We start from the raw sequence: 23,759 nt of genomic DNA, 5'->3' as shown, positions 1-23,759 counted from the left end.
TAAGGATAATATAACAAGATTAATTGGAGATAACTCCCTGCCTTCAAAAAAGTCTTAGTCTAGCTGAGACAATAGGCAGGGACATTATAACCAAAATACAAAGAAGGAGCTCAAACGTAGGGTGCTGGAAGGAAACCTGACTTTGGGTGGTAAACACAAGGCAATATACAGATGATATATTATAGAATTATACACTTAAAACCTATGTAATTTTATTAACCAACGTCTCCCTGATACATTTAATTAAAAAATACAATGTAGAAAGAGATAAAAAAAAAGCTTTACCTAAAATTATACCCGGGGCCGAGGCTGGAATCCCACAGAAGCCGGCCAGGGCAGACTTGCCAGAGGAGGTGGCAGTGACCAAGTGGAAAGACAAGAACGACACTCCGGAAAGGAGAAGTCATGGAACAACAGTGCGGTCAGGAGGACGCGTGAATGCAACGGAGAACGAACAGGTGCCGAGACAGAACAAAAGGCCTGTCTTCGAGCCATCGTGGGTGTGCTGGAAAAGAAAGGAAAGAAAATGCAGAAAGATCAGTAGTTCTTTCAAGCTGGAACTTCTCTGCTATGGCTCACGTGTTTGGGTCCCCAGCATTTTTACGTTGAAGCCTTAATCTTCGATGCCATAGTACTAGGAGGTGGGGCCTTGGGAGGATTAAGTCCTGAGGGTGAAGATCTCAGGACAGAGATTAGTGCCTGTAGGAGAGGAGACAGGAGGGAGAAGAGCTCTCTCTTCCTGTAACGGAGCAGAGCTGGTCCCCCCGGCTCCTGCAGATAGAAAATTACACGGACACCAGGGTGCAGTGAAAGAAAGTGGCCTTTATTGTACAGCTTGTGCTGGAAAATGCTTAATCCAGGGTTGGGGCGGTTTTTAAGGGTTTAGGGGAACAGGTTTGTGGAAGAGCTGGTGGGGCAAGTTTCAAACAGAATGCCTTGGAGCTTGGCTTTTTCTTGGTAAGGTGTGTCAGCAGGGATCTTCCTGGAAAAGGACCCTTTGCTTCTGAAAGATCTCCAGTGTTCAAATTCAGGTCGTGCCCTGACCCTTTGGTTCTCTGCATGTGTTTTGGGGGTATGGGGGGGGAGCGATACTTTGGTTCTGGTGCAGCTGGAGGTCAAAGTTCTCTCCTCTGCATGTGCTGTAGCTGCATGACTTTCGGTTTTGGTGTGGTGTCTCTGAAAAGCAACTCAGTATCTCGTGAAACAGGATAGGATCGTTTTGAGCTGCTTCTGGGTTGCACCAGCACGTGGGAAACCGCCAGGAGATGGCCCTCGCCAAGAGCCCTGCCAGGCCGACACCCTTGACCTTGGGTTTCCAGCCTCCAGCACTGTGGGAAAGAAATATTTGCTGTTTAAGCCATCCGGCCTGTGTATTTCTTCTGTAGCTGTCTAAGCTGACTAAGATCGCTGATAGTATAAATTGTCAAAGGTGTTCTGGAGAGCACATTATCAGAAAAATATATGCAGTCATACACCTTGAAGTGGCAGTCCCACTTCTGAGAATTTAAATGAAGAAAAGTACCCAAAAGCCGAAAGAACTGTATATTTAAAGGTGTTATTGCAGCATCATTGATAACAGCCAGAGAAAAACAACAGAAACATCCAACAAAAACCCAATTATAGGTACATTGTAGCATAATGAGCGAATGAGATACGAAGCCTGATTAAACAGCTATGGCAGCACAGAAAGTGTAGTTAACATGATATTTAACATGCAAACATATGTGTACATTATTATTCTTGCTGTGCAAAATTATATGTGTGTAGCAACGAAAACTGAAAGAGAACAAAGACAAATGAACATTATATAATGTGTTTGGAAGGTAGCATTTTTCTCATTATATTTAGAGTTGCATTAATGTTTTTATAATGATGTTTGTGTAAAAAAACAGCATTGAAAATGGCTATCATTTATTAAATGTCTATATTACACTAAGCACTCTACATGTTTTATCTTACTTAATTCTCACAAGGTCCTATAAGGACGGTACCGTTATAATCTATTTTAATCGAATTTTAATTATTTCAAATGGATACAAATGTATGCTTTGAAAATATAAAGCATTATGATTAATAACATTAAGAATGAAAGCGATCTCCTGACCCTTCAACTCAATTCCTTTTAATATTTTAGCAGCTTCTCATATGATTCACCCACATTTCCAAATCAGGTGATGTTGCTTTTTATACATTCCAGCTTTAAATGTTACTTATTAGAATTCAGAAATTCTTTCAAAATGTGCCTTTGAAGAGAAAAATAACATTGATAAACCCTGAGCAAGGCTCATCAAGAAAAATAAAACAGAAAACAAATTACTGATACCAGGAATAAAAAATGGCATCATACAACTTCCACAGATAATAAAACAATATGATAAGGAATTGCATGGTAATGTACGTGAATGTTTACAGAAAAGAAACACATTTATTTAAAAATATAGTTTACTAAAAACCAATGGAGAAAGAAGTAGAACATATCAATAGCATTATATCTATTAAGAAATTGAGTTTTTAAGTAAAACCTCCTCATAAAAAGGATGCTTTTGCTGGGTTCTATCAAACACTTTTGGAAGATCTAATATCAAGAATTCTCACTTTTCCACTTTTATTCTTTTTCTGATGAACTACCTGTAGGTTAATTCTCACCTCAGCATTTGCTTCTGAGCAAACCTGAAACATCCCAACTGGAAACATCCACCAAAATTTACGCACAAGAATTTTCATGGAAGCTGTATTCATAATAGTTAAACACTAAGATCAATACAAATTTCTAGCAAGGAGAGAATATGAAAAATTGTTACATTCCATTCACACAATAGGACACTACCCAGCAATGAAAAAGATCTCCAGATAAATATAACACAGATGAATGTTAAAGACTGTATATTGAGCCGATGAAGCCAGACACGAGCATGTATTGTTGAGTGCCATTTATGTGACATTCAAGAGTAAGGACAGTGAGTGAATCTAGGAAAATAGAATTCCAAAGAGCGCTGCCCTGAGGGGTGGTGTTAGCCCAGGAGCTAGCTGAGGGGCCGCTGGGGAGAACGGGAGGGAACCTTTCATTCCTTGACCTGCGTGGTGGGTGCTCAGATGTCCACACACAGGAAAGTCATCAACCCGACCCCTCCCAGGGTCTGCATTTCACTAAACGTACTTTATACCTCAGCTTAGACACAAACACTCCCTAATGAGGAAGACAGAGTTCTGGAAGACAAGCCACCAAGTGGAGGGACCACACACCTTCTTGGGGCTTCCTTCCTCTCTGGGCCGCTCCTTGCCCTCTTCCCTGTGGCAGAGGGGAACGCGCCTGACTTCCACATCTGTGAGCCTCCAGCGGGGCTCCACCAGGGGGCTCACTGTCCCCAAACTGGAGGGGGTCACAGGGCGATGCCTGACCATTCTTGCTCCTCACCAACTTCCTGCCAACTTAGTGGGCATAGTGCCAGTAGCTACCACCTCTCGCTCCCAGTGGGCAGGCTCACCATGGGCCAGACTCCACTGGACACCTCCAGCCCCAGGCCCCTCCCGCCCCCAGGCGCTAATCTCCCAGGCTTCTTACCCCTCCCTGTTGGATTCCTTACCTCTTCCGTTATTTGTGTAGCAAATGCACCGCATTTGCTTCTCACTGTAAATACACTCGTTCATTTCCCTTTTCCTATTTAGACCCCAGACTAATGTCGATAGCCACCCTGACATTTTGGTCTGAGACCAGGCGAGCTTTTATTTCTCTGAATTTTCTAGTCATCAAAGGGCATTACTCAATTAGCAAGAGAGGTATGTGTTGTTAAATGTTGACAGTGATCAAAAACTACTTCCTTTAATTCACAGCAGCTTAAAAAATGTTGGACACATTTTTGTAGTAAATATATAAAAATATAAGAAATGGATATACATGATCTATCAATAATAAAAAGTCACAGGGAAACATGCTTTATCAGTCGGGTAGCCCCCAGGTAGCTTGCAGTTATTATGAGTTTGCTATATACCAGACACTGTTCTGTGGGCTTCACCTGCATTAAATCATGTAATGCTCACAACCAATGCAAGGTATCTTTCTCATTCCCATTTCACAGATGGCGGCACCAAGCACAGCACAGAGCTCTTAGTGACTGTGCCCAAGGCCACACAGGAATGGGTAGGCATGGGGAGCTGGGACTTGAGCAAATGGTTAGACTTCAAACTCCCTCCCCACCCCCATGCACTGTCCTTGATCTCCAGTTAAACTCCGGGTGGCAGCAGGAGTTTTGAGGGAGAGGTACGTGTGTGAGACAGAGGCAGAGACACGGAGACACTGATAGGGACCCGGGCCAGAGTACTTGGGGAGAAACAGCGAGGAGGAATTAGACGGTCGGGAAGCTTTGGCACCTTTTGTAGGAAGTGTTCCTGTCATGTATTTGTTATAACCTCCTTTTTGTGTCTTCATGGAGCTTTAGCAGAGATATACCTTGCTTTGCAAACTTTGCCCACCGAGACTGTGTTTCTCTTGGAGAGTTTCCATGCAAGACTGGGAAGGTCTGCTCCAGGCAGGTGCAATGCACAAAATCCCACACATCATTTCAGGCCATCTCAGTGTCTCCAGGGCCGAATTTCACAGCTCTTCGCGTTATTATTATCATTGCAATAATGACGGAGAAATAAAAGGAGAGCAAAATGAGTCTGCCTGGGGGAATGATTCTTCCCGGCGCTGTTAGTTTAGCCTGGGAGACAGGCACACCTCATGTCCCTCCCCTGTGCTGGGCTCACACTGCGTGGCTGTAACTGCCCTTACTGGGCGCCTGGGAACACTTGGGAGGGAATCGCTCACGCCTTGTATTACGTGGAATAATCCTCCTGTTCTTGGAACCTGCGAGAGAGTAAGTCAACCAGCATACAGGAGATGTTCATCTATAACATGAGCCTACGTACATTTTTCAACATAAATTTATAGCATAAATTTATGCTATAATATGTCCTTTTTCCTGATGACTTACAAATAATTTCAATAAAAATCAGTTCTTCTTTGTAGTTTTTCAAAAGAAATGATAAGTAGAAACACCGTTAACATGTCCAGTGTGATATATTTTTATGAGGAAATTCCCTTCCCTTTTTTCTCCTTCAAATTCCTCTTTTTGCACCCAACTGTCTTTTCCTCCACACTTCCCACAACACCCAAGTTCGTGTATGGGGTGGTGAAGAGCACAGGCCGTGAGGCAGGTTTGCAGCCACGACCCTGCCATGGGTTGTGTGTTACCCAGCCAGTGAGTCACACTCCGAGCCTGCGTCTCCTCATACGTGAAATGCAGGGACTAGTGCGCTGTCCCTCCCAGAGGAAATGCCTGTATAACACTTGTCATAGGTGTGCCCACCCACTGGACCCTCATAAATATTGTCACCACCCTCCTTCCATCATCGAATCACTGGCCACTCCTTCTGCCTGCACTCCTCCGGAATTCCTCCTCCCTGCTTCTTCCCCAAAACGAGAGAATGAACAAGGTCCCTCAAGTCTCTGGGAGCCAGGTCCCTGGCCGCATCCTGGAGCCCATATATCACAGTTTAAAGATGTGTGTTTAAGTGTATATTTATTCAACATATATTCCTTTGACATCTCTTTCCTCATCAGTTCATTTTTATTCCACTTTTTTCTTCTGATATTTTTTAACAAAATTAGGAGGTTTTGTAATTTGTTTAATTTATGATAACTATAACTCATCCAAAGTTGAACAAGCACGCAGACGCTGTGACTGCCTCCTGCTCTCATTCACTCTTAGCAAACCTTGGCGGCAGGGCTGAGATTCACAGAGATTCTTTGGAATCTGACTAGTTATCTTAAACACCACCATGCACGTGAAAACTTGACCTATTTATTTGTTTTAGATTCAGGAAATCCTGCAAGAATCAAAATATGAAGGGCTTGAAAGCACTATGGGTAAGGATTTCTTAATAGCCAGGACACAGGGATATATAGAAACTAGAATGCCTATAATCATACTTTTTTTTTGGAACAAAAGAAAAGACGTTACTTTTACACAAAGTGAGAGCAAAAAAAAATTAGTAATCAGCCATTTTACTTGCTCATGACAATTTCTAATGCAAAAGAAATGCATTCTGACCAAAATGAGTGTCATTGGATGCTAAAAAACAAGCTGCAAACACACAGTTCTGTGAGTAGCTTCATACGGAGCCTCTCAGAATCACAGTAGCAGTAATAATAGCTAACATGTCAGCTGGCCGGCCGAGGGCCCAGAGCTGCTCTTGCAAGTGTGTTCACTTGTCCGGAAATGTGATAGGTGCTGACGTCACCAAGGAAAACATTTTTTTCCCTCGACAGTCTCATAACCCAACAGGTAACGACCTCCCGATGGGCTCAGTGCAGCAACAGACGTATATACAGAAAGAGGGGCAGCCAGCCCAGTCTGAGGGTGCGTAGGACACCCCTGAGCAAGCCATTTCTGGAACGAAATGGAAAGGCTGGCAGGAGGAAGACAAGGGATGGAGAAATGAGGGAGGAACGACTCACAGAGACCCAGGAAAAAATCATTAGCAAAGAGTGGAAGAGAAAAGTGTCTGCAGTGGAGGAAACGCCAGCTCTTCAGGGTTCCAGAAGCTCAGGCAGCATGTACGAGAGCTCAGAGCAGAAGCTGTCAAGGTGGACTGAGGCTGGATGTGAACGGACCTTGAAGGGTCTCTTCAGCTACTTAGATCTCATTCAGAGTGCAGTGGGAGGTCTGGCGTGATTTTAAGACACAAAATGTTAACATGGATGATTGTTGGTTGATGAACTTAGTTTTTCAGATTTCTTTTTTTTAAGATTTTATTTATTTATTTTTAGAGAAAGAAGGGAGAAAGAGAGAGAGAGAGAAACATCAATGTGCGGTTGCTGGGGGTCATGGCCTGCAACCCAGGCATGTGCCCTGACTGGGAATCGAACCCGTGACACTTGGGTTCACAGCCTGCGCTCAATCCACTGAGCTACGCCAGCCAGGGCTAGTTTTTCAGATTTCTTATTCATAATTCCCTCTAATTTCTAATGTTTTCAAATGATTTTTTAATTAAAAATAGTTTTAAAACAGGACTGTTTTCCCAAAGAAACTGTATTGATTTCTTACTGCAAAATAGGGCAATACCCATATTTTTCTTACCTCTCCTCCTTCTTTCTTTTTTGTTTATTGACAAACTCTAGCCTTGGATTTTAGGCTGATCATCACTCCAGTGACCATTACTATTTTCTGTTACATATTTCATCTTCCAAGAAGTGACCTTTGCATTCTTCTGGAACTGCCTCTATACAATTATGTAGGTAACATTATAAGTAGGGGCACCACATGGCCTGATATTAGGAGGCACCATGTGGCTATGTACCTGAGATTCTGTGACTTGGTTGCCCTGGTTTATCAAGGTGACATGCAAAAGAGCTCTGACTGAGTGATTCTGATGGTCATTCCTCACCCTAATGTATAGTTCTGTTTACATTCTCAAGGTCTTTATTTTTATTCTTCTCTTATAGTATGAGGTATTCTTTGAGTAGGTAGTGTCATCTCTTTTAAAAGGGTAGTATAATTTCTATAAGTTGCTTACCTTAAATGATTTTTTTTCCTAAAATTTACACATACAGATGCCAATCTAAGAAATAAAGTCTTAAGTAACATTCATCATTCCTTCAATTCAAATATTTTTTCAGGTTTTTTTGCATCTTCTTAGAGAAAAATATAAAACTGGTAGGATTTGTCTTTGTTGTTTTTTTTAAGTAACTTTTTTTTACTTCTCTTTTGAACTGAAGTTTAAGACTTTCTTTAGATTTGAATATTTCTATGTTCATTTCATGGTATTAGGTGAGTCTTCTCATTTACAGAGTCATTGCTCTTTGGCTCAGGGAATCTTTCTTCTTTTGAGCCTTGCCTTTAGTGTATTGTCAGGAGTACAAAGAAAGGGGCCACTCCCATTCGGAAATAGAGGATGATTGTCTTATTTGCTGAGCGTGGGAGAGCTGTTCTTGGAAAGCAGTGTCTCTCAACAAAGGAGAGTTATGACTTTATATATGGTTTTGGGAGACATAGGGTTAAGGATTAGAGCACTTTAAGAAGTAGAAGTATGAGGGACTGGCTGTGGGCACAGGCCACTAGAGTGTGGCTGCTGGTGGTGGGCTGGATTTCAGAAGTGTGGTCATGTCTAGATTTGAGTTTATGAAAAACAAAGGTTTTATATAATCTAGTAAATTACTAGATTACAATGTGTACAGAAATCTCAGTCTACTATAGTGTGTGATATACTGAATATATCAAGACAAAAGTTCAAACAATGAACCTCTAAGGGTGGAACTTTGATACCACTTGGAGTCACACTGAGGTGTCATTCTGCATGACCAGTCCTTTCTTCCTAAGGTTTCCCAGGCGGCATCATTTAGACATCCGGGTGTCCTCTGCTATTAGAGTATCTATGGGATGGGCGCTCTTAACCACTGGAGGCTAACACAGCCACCAAAGAAAGGCCAGCTCAAGTCACACTGACCTCTGTCTCCCTCGTGTGTGCTTATGAAGTGCAGCTTGGGGAGGTTTCTTAACTTTTTAGATTATTTGTCACAACAGGTCACTGTTGTTTAAAAAAACTAGTATTTGTTTTTCTCTTGTACGGTACACATTTTAGTCAACAAAGAACAATCTTAGATTAGGTTCTTGCAAAAATATAATTTTCAAATGAACTTAAAAATTCAAATAAGAATTTAAACTACATTATAATTAAAATATATAATTAAATTAAAATATGAAACTATTTTTGGGATGTTCAGCAATTAAATATGTAAAACCTGCTTTAGAAAAAATTACAAAGATGAAATTACCAATATTTGTGATTATGAGTGTTAATTTAATAAAAATCCAATTTTCTTTATTTGAAGTCCATTCGGCATTATGTATTGGGAGGGACCCAGAAAGGAACTCACACAAAACCAATAACATTTTAACCAAGCCTGAAGACTGAATGAAAACTTACCATTGGATGAACATCAACAAATACATGAATGAATTAGACAAGGGGGACCCAAAAGTGGAATTTATTTATTAAAAAACTGTGTATTTATTCTTATGTGTTTAAACTTCACTTTCTAAGTACTCTCCATTTCATGCAATACACCTATTGAGATGTTTTTTCCATTCCTCAGAATAGTTTTTGAACTCATTTATTTTGACACCTGTTAGTGCTCCTGCCATTTTTTACTTCACCTTCTTCCACACTGGCAAAACATTTCCCTTTAAGGACTTTTTCATTAGGGGAAACCAAAAAAAAAGTCACTCAGGATACTATCAGGTGAACACGGGGGATGGGGTACAGGGGTCATGCCATTTTTGCTCAAAAACTGCTAAACATTTTGCATAGTATGGACAGATGTGCTCATAAACCACTCATCATGAAAAGAGCAAATGCATTGAAATGGTCTTCAAAAAAAATTTCACTGAAGTCGAACGCAGCCTCTCACAACAATGCCAGGTGGTGCACTAATACAGTTGGGTTCTTGGGTTCCTAGAACACTCACCTAGACGCGGAAGCCTGTACTTCCTACCCTTCAAGAAGATAATTCCAGGTTTTTGGGTCCCCCCCACCTTGTATGTAATATAAATCTTGCAAGAACACCAGCTCTCATGTCCCTGCCAGATACAAACATTGAGCAGCTCACATCTTAGAGGGAATATGCCAGACATAAGGAAAAAAATCATCTTGAATCTCACACTCAATCTGGGGCTTACACCCTGTAACATTCGCTAAGTCTCAGCTGAAAGGCTGGTCTGCTTTTACTAGCACCTCCCTCTGGAACAGGTGGGGAACTCACAGGCCAATGTGCATTGATGTCCTGACTACACTTCCAGGAGCTCTCTAGAGTGGTGCTTGAAAATGGTTTCTGAGTTCCTGCCCGATTGGGAGTGCTATAGAGCTTACCAGGGAACCTGAGTCCTAAATTTAGAGTGACCCACCCTCCTGGTTCACCCAGGATGGAGGGACTTCCCAGATGCAAGACTTTCAGTGTCTGAAGTGAGAATTTCCAGTTAGGCTACCAAAGTGAGTTGGCCATTCTACTAAAATACAATCCAGATTTGTTTAAAGGATCTCCCCTTTCCTTCTTTCCTTCCTTCCTTCCTTCCTTCCTTTTTTTTTTTTTTTTTTTTTGCCCTTGTCCATGCTGATTGAGTTTTCCGGGGACTCAAAGTTTTTTAGCAATTGCTTCCATTCTCCAATTCATTTGCAAGAAACCCAGGCTTGATTCAGTAATTCCATTCCCTGCATTTTGCCAATTAGTTTTTGTTCTTTGAGTGCTTAAAATTATTTCACTGTGGTGAATGATGAGGGAGATTTTAACCACTGGATGGTTATGAGCATGAATAAACAGCCCAGTTCCCCAGGAGACTGATGATTATGAACCAGAGGGAACACAGGGATCTCAGCCCCTCAGATGAATTGTTTTTATAATAATTCTCTTGTTCAGACTAAAGAATGTATTTGTAAAAGATTTAATGGCAGGGAGAGCTACACCATAATATTTTGGAATCGGCAGGGGATTTGAAGATCAACCAAAAGATAATATTTCTAATTTTTTCCTGGAGAACACACAATTGTGAATGGTTCAACTTTGGGGGTGAGAATTTAACAGAGCAAGTATGACACTCTAGCTTCCATTTTCATTTTATTTGGAAAAGGCTTGATTTAACCTGGTAAATGCGATAAAGTTCTATACTGGGTGATATCTCATTGTGCTTTAGATTTGCTTTTCTCTGATGATTGGTGATGCTGAGCAACTTTTTGTACCTGTTGGCCATCTGCAGGTCTTCTTTATAGAAGTGTTTGCTCAAGTTGTTCACATATTTTTAAATTGGATTGTTATTTCTTTGTTATTAAGTTGTTTAAGTTCCTTATATTTGCATGAAATAAGCCAGACACAAACAGACAAATACCGCATGGTCTCACCCACGGACTCTAAAAAAGTCCACCCCATAAGAGCAGAGAACAAAATGATGGTTGCCCAGGGCTGAGGGATGGAGAAAATAGAGAGATAATAATCAAAGAGTACAAACTCCCAGTGACATGGAACGATTAAGTTCTGAAAGTCTAACGTACAGCATGATGGCTGTTGTACACTTGGAATTTCCTAAGAGAACAGACGTCAACTGTTCTCACCACACACACACACACACACACACACACACAGAAGGCAGCTAGCTATATGAGGTGACAGAATGTCCATTACCTGGATGTGTATATATATATATATATATATATATATATATATATACACACAAAGAATCACATTGCACACCTTAAATATATGCAGTTTTTAGTTGTCATGTAGATCTCAATAAAGCTGGAAAGCAGTTCTGTGTGGATAATGAATTCTCCCAACCCACTCACATTACAGAAGCAAGAGTTAGGGCTCAGCAGGCAGCTGAGTTTGGGAGAAGCAGAGGAGGGCGGCTGCATTGGGGGGTGTTGCTCTGGGCACATCACTTGAACTCTATAAGTTTCCTCTCCTTTCCCCAAGCCCCATCCTCCTCTGTGAAAGAGAGAAAGAGAGAATAGAAAGCTCCCATTCTGCAACTCTTACAAGCATCTCCATGCTATATGTGAACGTTCCTTGCAAGGCACAAGGTCTTAATAGAGGGAACTCCGCACAGACTCCCAGTCATTTGAGCCTATTGGTCCCTCACTCTCTTTCTTCCTAGGATCTTTGTTTTGTGCTAGAGCTCATACCCCTTGGAGGTTAAGGGGTGGGGAATGGCAGACTATGGGATTCTCAGCCTCCTTGGAGGAAGAACCTATCACTTCCTCCCTCATTGATCAAATGTCACCACATTAATCACACGGCTGAAAACAGCTCTGGCATTTTTTTGACAGTGCGTAGCTCTGCAGCTCCTGTCAAATGAATTTCTGCTTTGCTCTTTCAGCCTCCTCATCTCTGGAGATTTGGGTTAATTTGCTCCTGGGCTGAGCTAGGAGTCATCCTGCAGCTCTCTGTCCTGTTCCCAGCACCCCTTCTCAAAACACAACCCTCTTCTTTGTTGATCACTTAGCGGGCTCTGGTGGGGCAGAGCAGGAGCCAGGCGTTTCTCCTCTCCTCTGCAAGTGGTCGTCCACACAGCCTGGTCTCTCTGTCCTAGCTAGTGTCTATAGCATCGTGCAATTTTGTTCCATCCACAGATTTTATTAAAGGGCTATTTTCCTCCCCTTTCCAGGCCATTAAGGAAGAGCTGAGCCAGTTGAGAAGTGCCATATTCCAGAGCCTCCTTCTAGCCTCACAATGGGCTGTCCATCTCTCCTCTTGGTCTGTATTTCCCCAGTCACTTTTCAATCTGTGGGTTCAAAACCAGTTCCTATAAGGGTGGGGGAGAGACCAGTGCTTGGATTCCTGAAAATGTGGAAAAATCAGGGAGTTTGGTTCCCTTCAAATAGAGCCTTATTCTGCCTGGACTTCACTGTGTGATCCCGCCAAGGGAATGTTAAGGGCTCCAGAAAAATGAAAATACAACAGAGAATATTGATGACACCTTTGAAGAATTATTGTGAAGATTAAATTGCAGGAGACGGTATATAAAGCACTGACACTCTCTACTTCATATCAGAGATCAATAGAAGTTCTTCCCTCATGATAATTTCTGGCCAATTCATGAGGATTCATGACCAATACCACTGCAGCCAGCTCATACCCCTTTGCCTGACCATTTTAGTGTATGCCAGCCCAGCTTCTGAGGTCAGCACCTCCCTGTCATCACCCAAGAGCTTGCCCCAGAGCAGGCAGTAGATAATGGAAAGAACACCCACCAGGCAGTGAGTTGGGACCCATGAGTGAGGAGCAGGTGATACATGCTCCAGCTTTGCCCCCCATGTCCAGACAACCTGGAAGCGTCTGTTTCATATTGATTCAGGCTCCTTCAACAAATGTAAGCTCCAGTTGCCCACAATGATAAGTGGGTTTGCTAACACACCCTTTATCACCCACCTTTCCTTTCCCAACCGAACTAAGATCACACAGTCTAAGAAATACACTGAGCACAATGTGAATTTCTTGATTTAAAAACATTTCCTCTATATTTTTCCTGTCCCTGGAGGTGTTCAGACTCAGGCCAGGCAACTGCTTGGTGGGTTTGCACCTATGGTAGGATCTTACATCAGTGGAAAGATTTAAAACAACTTCTAAGAAGCCTTAATATCTAAAATGTTTTGATTGGCTTCTGCATCATGCACTATAAAAAGTACTTAAAGTCCCTTTGTCATTACCAGTCTGTACAAATATTCATGACTTATTGTTTACCTGTCTTAATTACCTCCCAGTAAACAACTGTGACCCAAGGAAAGTCTAATATGGGGGGAACCAGGGTGGTCCATACTAGAATAGATAAGCCAAGCCATAGATGACAAGAGAGGACGAAAGTGGGTTATTTCGAGGGTGCATTATCTAAGAATTTGGAAGGAGGGTCATGATGGACAGATGCAGCCTAGAGTAAAGGACCAAACCCAGATCAAACAGGATGAAAGGAGTGATGTGGTTCCGGGAGAATTCCAAGCAAGTCTTCCCAGCTTGCCCCTCATCACCACCAAAGACACAGTTGCACAATTTTGCAAGAGCAGCCAATGCTGAGCACTGAGTATGAGTTGGGCAGCCAAGTGCAGGCTGACCTCCTGGAGGAGAGTCAAGACCGGCAACCCCATTGGGATTCAATAAGTAGGACAGTGGTACTCCTCAGTGTGTGAGCATCCCTGCCCTTGAACTATCCATTTCACACAGCTGCCTTTTCCTTTTGTCATAATGGCTTCACTGATGACTGAACTCCCTTCCTACACAGGCATCACCACTGTTTCTGGGCCAGCTCGTCCATTGTTGGCTGACCTGGAGCAGAAAATAGGTTGCTTAATAAATAGGCCCAGCATTTGGTACAATACACGCTCTTTCTAGGCCAGCTGTACCTGGTGGGGAGGGAATAATGGTCTCGTGGTTAAAAGGGAATCCGCTGCCCTATTAGGAGTATCGTCCCTTAGATGGTTAATTAACCAGAGACCCGGGAGCCCCACTCAGAGAGCATTTTCTGAAGATGAGAGAGAAGGGTCTGAGAGCTGTAGGAAATAACCTTGGATGTCCTGTAAAGAGCTGGCCGCACAGAACGCTCTGTGGAGAAGGACTGATTGAGCATTTACACAGTACACAGCATTGTAGTCTCTCTCTCCTGTGGACCTTTTGAGCAAGGGCTGTTTAATCCACTAGAACATTCAATCACATCCTTTTGAAAGCTTCTGGTCCTACATGCTCTCATTACCCAAGCAGGTCAGCTCCCCTCAGGCCCTGACCAGGCAGTCTGTGCTGCATAATAGCAGCCCCAGTGCCCTTGCCTGCGTCCCAACTCCCCTGGGCCCTGCTACCTTGACCCTTCACACACTCCACTTCCTGATGATTTCCTGTTCTTGATGCCTTCCAACTGGACCATTGATCACATCCACTGTTTATCAAGTATTGTCTATGAAAAACCCAGCACAAATGGGAGCAGAGAGTGTGAGCTCCTGAGTAAACAGACATGAACTTGAATCTTAATATTGTTGATCTTGACTGGTGATGGGATTTTGAGCATGTTAGCTCACCTTTTTAAGCCACAGCTGATGCCTCACTAAAGTGAAGATACAATCACATAAGTGCCCAATAAATGTTGGCTCATGTTATTGTCATTAGCTGTTGCTTTTATTCTTCTTTTACTTCTATTAATTTTTTTTCATTTTTATTGAGTTTATTGGGGTGACACTGGTTCACAAAATAGTACAGGTTTCAGGTGCACAATTCCACCACACAGTATCTGCACACTGTTCGTGTGTTCACCACTCCAAGTCAAGTCTCTGCCCATCACCATTTCTTCCCCTTTACCCCCTCTACCTCCTCCACCCCTCCCTCTGGCAATCGCCATACTGCTGTCTGTGCCCATGAGTTTTTTCTCTTTTTTTTCTCTTTTACTCAATCCCTCCACCCTTTTACTCAGCCCCCCAACCCCTGTGTTGCTTTTATTCCATTATTATATAATTATATTAAATAGACAAATATGTAATTATGTAAATATAGATGTGAAATATTAGATATTATGTGTGTATATAATTATATAGTAGTATTAATTATTATTACTATTAATAACTAATGTTATTACTATTTTAACTTGTCTGCTATATTTATATCCATATTATCTTATGTAAATACTAAATGCATATGTAATTAGTCTCACTTTATAAATGGGGAAACTCGGGTTTAGGAAGATTTAATACTTTTCCCATGGTGACAATGCTAGGAATAACTGATGGGACAAGAATTAGAGAACTTGGCTCAAAAATCTGCTTTCTAAGCCCTGGCTGGTGTAGCTCAGTGGATTAAGCACGGGCTGCGAACCAAAGTGTCACAGGTTCGGTTCCCAGTCAGGGCACATGCCTGGGTTGCAGGCCACAGCCCCCAGCAACCGCACATGGATGTTTCTCTCTCTCTCTCTTTCTCCCCCTCCCTTCCCTCTCTAAAAATAAATAAATAAATAAATAAATAAATAAAATATTTTTTAAAGGTTTAAAAAAACCTGCTTTCTTCCACATTCTGTTGTTTTGTTTTGTTTTTCTCTTTTTAAAAACATTTACTTTCTTCCTATCCATATTCTCTCTCCCTCTCCCTCTCCCTCTCTCTTCCCCAACTCCCCTGCCTCTTTATTTTTTCATCCAGGTCATCCAGAGTTTGGAGATAGCTTGGAGACAGCTGCCCTAACATCTGACATTTATGAACAGAACTTTGAAGAATAGATATGTTCTGCATTGGATTAAATTGTAAAACACCACAGTTGACGTCAGAGCTTGGACCGGCTCTTCGCTAAATGCTGCACAGTGACTGGCAATCCAGATCATGGGAGGGGGTCCGAAATTCTGCAGCGTCCACCTGCCAAGTCTGAAAGCCCCAGCTCCAAGGACTAAGAGGTACAGCAAGCCCCCTTTCATCCAGGTCAGGGTTGTACCGTGGTGCTATTGCTATCTGGGGCACTATTTGGGGCTAGGTGACCCTTTGTGGTGGGGAGCTGCTTTGTGCATTGTAGGATGCCACCGCCCTGGCCTTCAGCACTCACCCTGAGTTGTGACAAACAAAGGCATCTCCAGGCGTTGCCACATATTCCCTGTGGGGAAAAATTACCCCTAGCTAAGGAAAACTGTTCTAATTTCATTGGAAGAGGACCAAGAGGGAATAATACAAATAGGATTTGGGGCAATAGAATCTTTGGAGGGAGAGATATAGAAAGGTTGCTTCCTTGACAAAAGTGTAGAATTGGGGATTGGAAGGATTCAGTTGAGTTCTCGTTTTGCGTCCTCTGGCTGCACTCAGTTGGCCCACCTGGACAAGTCAGCATCCTCAGTAGGGAGGGAAGGAGCTATGGACTGAATGTCTGTATCCTTCCAGACCCCTACATGGAAAACCTAACGCCTCAGTGTTCCAGTGTGATGGTATTTGGAGGTGGGACTTAGGGAAGTCATTAGGACTAGATAAGCTCAGCAGGGTAGGGTTTCATGGTGGAATCAGCACTTTTGTAAGAAGAGTATCGGGGCATTCCACACAGCAAGAAGGTGGCCATCTGCAAGCCAAGAGGAGCGCTCTCTCTGGAGCCCACCCACAGCGGTGCCCCAGTGGCTGACTCCCAGCCCCCAGCACCGGAGAAAACGAATGGCTGTTGTTTCAGACACGCAGTCTCTGGTACCTCGTTACGGGGCTGGAGCAGACTGCCACACAGAGGTGGTCATTTTGCTGATGGCTGAGCATTTTGAACAGAATTGACTGAAGTAAATCTGAAAACTCTAAAGTGGAATATGATCTTTAGTTTTTATCGATAGTGATGAGTCTCAAGGAGGTTGAACAATGAGCTGCTTATGAAGTTTGGGGAGGACGGGTCCTGCTAGATCCACTTTGCTGAAGGGGTGATATCATCGTAATGAGCTCATGACTGGTATCCCATGGAAAGCTGCTAAAAACTCAAAATTAGCGTCCCTTTAATTAGCTCCTTGACTCAGTTCAGAGTTAGTGAACAAGTCAGCACTTGCTCTTACGCAGCTTATACTCGGGTGAGTACACAACTTGACTTACAAGATTAAGTCAAAACAGATATTATTTAATTATCTTAAGTGGGATAATAAATATATAATTATAGATATGCAATATTAAATATTATAAATGCAATATATAACATGACTGCATATATTACAATTATATAAAATAGAATCATTATTAACAACAAACAATACATAAATAATACTGATTTACTATGATTATCGTATACCATATTCACTGTGACAGGTAGCTGTTTTCAGCATTTTACATATTAAGGGAGACGTTGGGGTGAGGGAGGCCCAGGAAGGTCACACAGGCCACCCCCACGACACAAATACAACCGGTAGATATAGAGCTAGAGTCCAGGTTCGTAATGTACTTCCTTCCACCTAATACATAATGGTTGCTTCCTAAAAAAAAAAATAAGATAAAATGATAAATGATTTCATGACAATTTTGAAGTGCTCTGTTGGAGAAGCCCATAGTGCATTTGCTTCCTATCCCCGAAACATTTACCTGGACACTACACAGGCCAGGAGCTTCACTAGGCACTCAGCTATCAAGATCAATAAGACATGGTCCCTGATCTGTAAGACCTACCATCTGTCATCAAGAAAATGCTTTGAGAACAAACCTATTCACAACAAGCAGGGGGGTACCTGGGCACAGCAAGGACTGCAAGCCCTGTGCCGCAGAAGTAGCCGAGACGAGGGTGGTCAGAGCCCGTGAGCACGCGGCCAGGGCAGAGCCTCCTGTCTGAGAGTGAGCTATCTGAGCAAAGGTAGGCACGCGTGAGAATGCAAGAACGCGCAAAGAATTCCTCCTTAGAACTAGAGCTTAGTGTCCCTAAAGACAGTCCTGGAGGTAATGCTAGGAAACCGTCTATGGACGTGTTTTGTTGTATGAACGACCCTTTGAGCATCATGGACACATCGTGGGAAGTGTAACCATACCAAAGAAGACTCACTCCCTTTGTGTTGGGGGCTAGAGATGCCAATTGTGCTGCCTGGGATGGGTGTAAATCGAGTGAGATTGTGTCTGTTCATCCATCATAACACGTGAATCTTCCTTTGCTCCAGTTCAAAATATTAGCACTTAGACAACATGAACTAGGTCATGTTTTTCTCAGTACCTCACAAAGGTACTGGCACTATATAAGTAAAATAATTATAATACCATGTGTGCAGCCTGGTAGAATTGGCAAAGCTTTATCACATACAACATTCGCTTTTGGGAGTAGCTATTTTCCCATTTTCCATATTAAGGGAGGTGATGGGGGCCCAGGAATGTCACCCAGGTCACCCCCATGACAAAAATACAATTAATAGATGTACAGCCAGAGTCCAGGTTTTCTGGCTCCAAGCTAATCTACTTCCCTCTAACATTTTATGGTTGCATTCCCCCCAAAATAAATAAATGTGGCATTAAAAAAAAAACACCTCTGACCATTGAGCCACCCGCCACTCCCCTGCATTTCTTAGTCCCCTCCATTTCACTTCCGCTGCAACCGCCAGGATTTGCAGAGGGGGCCTGGGGAGCCTGGGAGCCCTGTCAGCTTCTCAGAGGTTCTCTGGGCTGTTTCTGAGAATGTGTCCGCTCCGAACGTCGGCGGTGCGACACGCCCCAGTGGGCAGAGATGAGAGGCGCGGGCCTCCGCTCAGACTGCTCCAGTGTGCGTGCGCAGCTCTTCCTCACGTGGCATCCTGTCAAGCCGCCGGATGAAATGCCAGCCCTAAGGTTACAGGATGCGGTGCAAGCGCTACTGTCTATTCACTTCACTCTTTAAGAAAAGCACAAGCCATGGAGAGAACTAGCATTGCATACCGCAGAACCAGGTGCTACGGTGTGATAGCAGCAACCAAAACTTCTGTAAAGCTTTAGAACATGATCACTAGGGGACTCTAATTCTTAAAATCACCTTTGGTAATAGACATTTTTAATCCCCACTTTTCTGGTTGAAGAAACTGTCAGAGAAGAAAAAAAGGGAAAGGTACTACTTTGGGAGCATTGGCTGCATTAGGCATTCTGAGAATTTTGTGTGTATTAATTCATTTACTTTTCACAACTACCTTATGTGACAGTTACTTTTTTTTCTGTTTCATAGATGAGAATCAATGAGAATCAGACCAATTTTGTCAGTTGCCCGAAGTCACACAACCAGCGAACACAGTGTTCAGATAACAATGCTGACAACAGCCCCCTGGTCTTCCTGCATGGAATTGTGTTAGGGCTTGTCATCACATGTCGGCTCATTCAGTCCTGTTTGTCACCGGGGAAAACGGGGTTCTCATAGTTCATGCTAAGAATCTGAGAAACTAAGAGGCATGGCCAAATCCCCTTGGCAGAGCTCGTACTCAACTCCAGCTATCCTAATATCGCACCCCACATTGCTCTATTACACTCAAGCTAATGATAGGGAAGACAAACTAAGACAATGCCTTCTTTTATATACTAAAAAAAAACAACAGTTCAAGTCTCAAGGCTGCATTAGGGCAGTGATGAATTGTAGGCAATTCATCACTATTATATGGGCTAATGCCATTTCTGTTTTTTAAAGTCTGATGGCATTTTCCGAAATAACTGCTGAGAAGCCAGTTGTAAGGGAGCTTGATCTCCTTTAATCACTCGATTTCTCAGAGGTAAAATAAACAAAGGTTCCAGAGGAGCTCAGGCAGAGACAAGTATGACAGGTGTGTGGTCTGTCGGACTTTGGATGGGAGCCCCAGGCCCTGTGGATCCGAGAGTTTTCCTGGCAATGCCAGGGCCCAGCCAAACATAACTCACCACTAGAACCAAAGTGGCTTTGCAATCACTGGGCCCATTCCCAGAAACACGTAGACCTTGCCATCTGTAACCCTTCCCTAATTTTTTTAACACATGGTCATAGTCTTCCGAGTCTAGCTGGGTTGTTCTCTTTGGCCAGAGTTTTCAGATCTCTTCTTCATTTCAATGGAAATACTGTTCCTGAGACACTTCTAGAATTTTCTTAGTAGTCAAACCTTGCACCATTAAAAAAAAAGAGAGTATCCTTCCTGGTTTCAGAAATTGTGTAAGAATCAACAATCATAACTATATTTCCTCCCCAACGTTTAATTTGCAGCTTCTAAGTGAAACAGACTTGAATTACTAGAACCCTGAATTTTAATTTCATCCTTGCAATTTATGGTTTGTGTAACCACTGTTATGGGCAAAACTTTCTGACCCTCAGCTTTCTCATCTCAAAACATTAAGCTCTATTACGTATCTTGAACGGTGCTTCTGGAGGTTAAGGGAGGTCATTCATTCACTCGTTCTTTCACTCACTCACCATCTATTCTATAAATATGTTCTGAGTTTACTTAAGTACTGAGTATTCTGTCTGTCACTGGAAAAATAGAGGTTCCAATGCTTTCATTTTCATTCTCAAAGAGCGCATCATCTATTGGGAGAGAGTTAAGTGCACAATTAACAATCGGTGTGATGTCTGCTGATAGGATGCATGAGCAGGAGCTACTACAACGCCAGGGAATTATGGACGGGTTCAGCATCTAACATTGGTTAAGTGTTGATAGGTGGAAAGTGTCTAAAGGAATCAAGTGGTTTTTTTCCTAAGGAAGAGAAAATGAATCAATGACAATGAATGAATAAGAGTAAGCCAAATGGGGAGGCACTGGAGGAGGGGAATAAAAGAGGTATACTCCGCCCTGGCTGGCATAGCTCCGTGGATTGAGTGCGGGCTGCGAACCAGTGTCGCAGGTTCGATTCCCAGTCAGGGTACATGCCTGGGTTGCAGGCTATGACTCCCAGCAACCGCATATTGATGTTTCTCTCTCTCTTTATCTCCCTCCCTTCCCTCTCTAAAAATAAATAAATAAAATCTTTAAAAAAAAAGAGAGAGAGGTATGCTCTTGATAGATACATACCTAGGACAAAATTTGAAATGTTAGTAAGTGCTTAGTGTTTTGAAACTCTTTGGTTCTAAATAAAAACAGCCAAAATTTGACCTGAAAACCTGCCTTTAATTGCATGTAACCAAAGCTACTCCCTCTCAGCGTTTACGGCGGAATCTTCACAGGCTCCGCACACTGAGGAGCTGCCCTTTGAAGTGCCCAAAAGATAAGATCCTGTGGGGACAGGGCTTTCTGACTGTGGAGTGATTCATTTACACCACCACAAAATAAAATCCACCTGCCACCAATCAAAGATTCAATTCCTATTTTCCAGAAGAGTTTCACAGGAGGATTGCCTCGCTGTGCAGAAAAAGTAAAAGATAATGGAAAAATCAGTCTTGTGCTGCTTTGGGGTGAAAACAAACAATGAGCCGTGCCCCGACAGGGCGGGCTGCAGATGGTCATCGATATACCTCCACAGAGGAGGGAAGGGCAGCATTCCGGACGAGAGCAGTGCTGCCTCGACAGCGTAATTCAATCCAGCTCTGCCGCTGCCTGTGCAGGCGCCTAATGCGTGGAGCACGCAGCAGTGACTGGGACTCGGTTCTCGTTAACCAGCCCAGATTAAGGACAAACGTGCTGGAAAGACAAGACGAGCGTTTTGACTCAGTTCTGACAGTGCCACTGAGATGGCATGAACCTGGGTGTTAAGAGCATCAGCCTCACCCACAGCGCTTTTGAGAACCAAACAAGGAACAATGGATGTGAAATCATTTGGGGTGCAATACTGCAAAATGAATGTAAGAGCTGGATGCAATTAAATTTAGAAAGTACTCCAAAGATGAATTCATTTTGAGTGAAATCTCTCCTTGCTCTGGGTCTGCTGCACTCACAGGGCTGGGAACACAACAGAAGGCACTCATGGACACGTGATCCCTGTTGCCTTAGTCAGCTCCAGCTGCTGAAACAAGACGCCAGTGAATGAGCGGCTTAAACATCCCGTCCTCGCAGTTCTGGAGGCGGGGAAGTCCAAGATCCAGGGGCTGGCAGATTGGCTACCTGGTGAGAGCTCTCTTCCTGATGCGCAGGTGGCTGGCTTCCCGCTGTGCCTCCATACAACCGTGGGGAGCGAGAGAGCACCCCTCTCCTGTCTCCTTCCTATGAGGGCCCTCATCTCCTCCCTTTGGGCCCCATCTCATGATCGACTTATCCCCCAAAGACCCCGCCTCCGAACATCATGACAGTGAGGAAAGGGCTCCGACCCTGGCACTTTGGGGAGACACAAATATGCAGCTCCTAGCACCTGCCATAAAGTTATGGGTAATTCCTACTCTTGTGCCATTTTTCAGACTTATTATCAATCTGTTCATTTTGCTGTGGGAACTTGATTTCAATGTGCTATGCAGAGCTCCCCGCGCTACCCCACTGTCTTTTTAATAAATGTTTCACTTCACACACCATTCACCAGTCCCTGCAACAATTACACTTTTTAAAAATAAATAAGTGAGCCCTGGCTGGCGTAGCTCAGTGGATTGAGCACGGACTGGGAACCAAAGTGTCCCAGGTTCAATTCCCAGCCAGGGTACATTCCTAGGTTGCAGGACATGACCCCCAGCAACCGCACATTGATGTTTCTCTCTCCCTCTCTCTCTCTCTCTCTCTCTCTCTCCCTCTCTCTCTCCCCTCTCTCCCCTCTCTCCCCCTCTCTCCCCTCTCTCCCCCTCTCTCCCCTCTCTCCCTCTCTCTCCCTCTCTCCTCCTCCCCTCTCCCTGCCTTCCCTCCCTAAAAATAAATAAATAAAATCTTTTTAAAAAATTAAAAATAAATAAGTGAAGAAATGAGGAAAAGCCAAAGCCGCCTTGTGGATGAAGGCTTACCTGCTATAAGAATTTGCCGAAATTGTTTAAGATCACTGACATACATTAACTGATGGACGTAAAAGAGTCATTGGAGAACCCCAAGACATGGAAATAGGTCCCCCTGATGAAATGCACTATTGGTAGGAGGAAGAAAAAGATCTTTTTGGTTTTCCCCTGGGTATGCTTGGCCCTTGTTCTCTTGATCCCAGAGTGCAAAGCAGGGCTGCGCTCGCTGTCCACTTGGAAGGTGCTGAAGGCTGCGATGGGTGTCAGAGAAAGGAGACACCATTAGCTGGCTGCAGAAGCCTGCAAGTGGCCTCCAGGGTGGCACTTGTCACAAAGGGTCCATGGGGAATGGAGAGCCATCCAGTATTCTCTGGGACTTTCCAAGAAAGAAGAACCTGGAGAAAGGCAATCCGAAGTCCTTCATCCCGGACCTTCTGCCCTGAAGCCACTCCTGCTGTTATGAGAGCTCTGGCCAGCACCTTTGCCCTGTGTGCTGCCTGCCCCCAGGAACGGGCCACAGAGGAGCAGGTGATGACGCCCAGAGCCCTGAGAGTCACTGCGTGAAACAGTGACAATGAGAAAGCGGCGTGACTTTCACCTGACAGGACCGAGTCCTGCCGGACCTTCCTCCGAGGGGGTGGATGGGAAAACACGGACACCATCCCTCACTGGGGAAATCGGTGAGTCTCCCAGCCGGAGCCGCGGAAGCACTGTCTTTGAAAAAGGGGACATTTATGAGACGCTGTAAAAGTAGGAGCAATAGTGTAAAACAAGGAGACAACTCTTAAGCAGGACATTCTTGAGGTAGGACGATCGAAAGTCACACAGAACAACACTAAGGAAAACACTCCCCACACGCAGCTGAAGCCCTGCCTCACCCAGCTCCCCCCCAGCACCCCCTCCGCAAACACACTGAAGATCTTCAAGGGGAGCCACTTAGTTCCAATGTTTATTGTTTTCCCAATT

Source organism: Phyllostomus discolor, chromosome 1 (assembly GCF_004126475.2).
Source record: "Phyllostomus discolor isolate MPI-MPIP mPhyDis1 chromosome 1, mPhyDis1.pri.v3, whole genome shotgun sequence".
In the NCBI taxonomy this organism is placed as follows: domain Eukaryota; kingdom Metazoa; phylum Chordata; class Mammalia; order Chiroptera; family Phyllostomidae; genus Phyllostomus; species Phyllostomus discolor.
The sequence above is the reverse complement of the archived record's forward strand: the minus strand, read 5'-3'. Positions refer to the sequence as shown.